At 48.4% G+C, this 2457-nt stretch overlaps 1 non-coding gene across 1 annotated transcript; it reads right to left on the bottom strand.

Annotated features, from left to right (window-relative positions):
• Positions 1 to 2066: 2066 nt before the first annotated feature.
• On the bottom strand, positions 2067 to 2140 carry TRNAY-AUA (transfer RNA tyrosine (anticodon AUA)). Its single transcript has one exon. It is a non-coding gene; the product is annotated as a tRNA-Tyr (tRNA).
• Between the last annotated feature and the right edge of the window lie 317 nt (positions 2141 to 2457).

The following is a 2457-nucleotide window of genomic DNA, read 5'->3' as shown; positions in this document are numbered from 1 at the left end:
GAAGCACCGCTCTTGCTCCATCTGTGTTTGTATTCCCCAGCCACTGAGCCGGGCCTCGGAGAAAACACAGACGAGAAGTTTGCAAAGGCAAAGACGGAGTCCCAGAATGACAGAAGCCTGGGTCGTATCCCCATCCCACACCCCACACCAGGCAGTCATCTTGTCTCCATTTGCTCTCTGGCTGACGGGACAGTTTCTGAGCTGATCCCTGAGTCTGGTAGGTTCTCCTGGCCTCAAAGGAAGTGCAGCTCCTACCCCCACTCTCAGCCCCGCAGAAAAGTACATCTGCCTCCATCTTGCAAAAATAAAAAGATAGGCCAAAAAAGCAAGAGAGTTCCAGAAAAACATCTATTTCTGCTTTATTGACTACGCCAAAGCCTTTGACTGTGTGGATCACAATAACCTGTGGAAAATTCTGAAAGAGATGGGAATACCAGACCACCTGACCTGCCTCTTGAGAAACCTGTATGCAGGTCAGGAAGCAACAGTTAGAACTGGACATGGAACAACAGACTGGTTCCAAATAGGAAAAGGAGTACGTCAAGGCTGTATATTGTCACCCTGCTTATTTAACTTATATGCAGAGTACATTATGAGAAACGCTGGGCTGGAGGAAGCACAAGCTGGAATCAAGATTGCTGGGAGAAATATCAATAACCTCAGATATGCAGATGACACCACCCTTATGGCAGAAAGTGAAGAGAAACTGATAAGCCTCTTGATGAAAGTGAAAGTGGAGAGTGAAAAAGTTGGCTTAAAGCTCAACATTCAGAAAACAAAGATCATGGCATCTGGTCCCATCACTTCATGGGAAATAGATGGGGAAACAGTGGAAACAGTGTCAGACTTTATTTTTTTGGGTTTCAAAATCACTACAGATAGTGATTGCAGCCATGAAATTAAAAGACACTTACTCCTTGGAAGGAAAGTTATGCCCAACCTAGATAGCATATTCAAAAGCAGAGACATTACTTTGCCAACAAAAGTCTGTCTTGTCAAGGCTATGGTTTTTCCAGTGGTCATGTATGGATGTGAGAGTTGGACTGTGAAGAAAGCTGAATGCCGAAGAATTGATGCTTTTGAACTGTGGTGTTGGAGAAGACTCTTGAGAGTCCCTTGGACTGCAAGGAGATCCAACCAGTCCATCCTAAAGGAGACCAGTCCTGTGTGTTCATTGGAAGGACTGATGCTGAGGCTGAAACTCCAATACTTTGGCCACCTCATGCGAAGAGTTGACTCATTGGAAAAGACCCTGATGCTGGGAGGGATTGGGGTTAGGAGAAAAAGGGAACGACAAAGGATGAGATGGCTGGATGGCATCACCAACTCGATGCACGAGTTTGAGTGAACTCCAGGAGTCAGCGATGGACAGGGAGGCCTGGAGTGCTGCGATTCATGGGGTCACAAAGAGTCAGACACGACTGAGTGACTGAACTGAACTGAACTGAGGCCTCCGCCCGACCACCTCGTCTCATTTTGTATTTTTTCCTTCTATCCCATAACAGCACGCTTTTTGGTGTCACTCCTCTGAAAATCACTGTTGGGGAAGTCCTAAGAATGTTCTTCCCTCCTCACCACAGTGCCCATGGGAACATAAGAGTCCAGACACTATTGGGGGTGTCCAGGGGTTGCCCTGGACCCAAGAGAGGAAGCCCAGACTCGTAGCTATTGCTTTGCTACTTACTCTCCAGGACCCTGGACTAGAAGTGAAGTTGCTCAGTCATGTGCAACTCTTTGCAATCCCGTGGACTGTAGCTTACCAGGCTCCTCCATCCATGGAATTCTCCAGGCAAGAGTACTGGAGTGGGTTGCCATGTCCTTCTCCAGGAGATCTTCTGGACTCGGGGATCGAACCTGGGTCCCCCACATGGCAGGCAGATGCTTTACCCTCTGAACCACCATGGAAGCCCACCTGTTACTTCCCTTCTAAAGAAAAGAAAGTGAAGTCGCTCAGTCGTGTCCGACTCTTTGCGACCCTGTGGACTGAAGCCTACCAGGCTCCTCCGTCCATGGGATTTTCCAGGCAAGAGTACTGGAGTGGGTTGCCATTTCCTTCTCCAGGGGATCTTCCTGACCCAGGGATCGAACCTGGGTCCCCTGCGTTATAGGCAGACGCTTTTACCGTCTGAACCACCAGGGAAGCCCCCAGGGAACTTCCCTTCTAAGGAACTCTATAAAATGGCATTCATATCCCTTCTCGTGGAACTATGGTGCAGGTCAAATAAGACAAGATGGGAAAGACCAAGGGCTGCACAGACATTGTAAGGTTTTCAGCACCAACATGCGTGTGTGGATGCTTGGGGTTCCCATGATCACCAGGGAGGCGAGACCGAGTGATGCTTTGCTTGTTCAGGTTGGTCCAGTGGACGTCACAGTGTAAAGTGATACATACACTTCCTTCTGCAGAGCCAGGAAATAATTGCAGGTTAGATAGGTGAACTTGACTCTCAGCTCTGG

This window comes from Bos indicus, chromosome 21, assembly GCF_029378745.1.
Source record: "Bos indicus isolate NIAB-ARS_2022 breed Sahiwal x Tharparkar chromosome 21, NIAB-ARS_B.indTharparkar_mat_pri_1.0, whole genome shotgun sequence".
Lineage (NCBI taxonomy): Eukaryota > Metazoa > Chordata > Mammalia > Artiodactyla > Bovidae > Bos > Bos indicus.
Note: the sequence above shows the minus strand (reverse complement) of the source record. Positions and strands in the feature narration are given on the sequence as shown.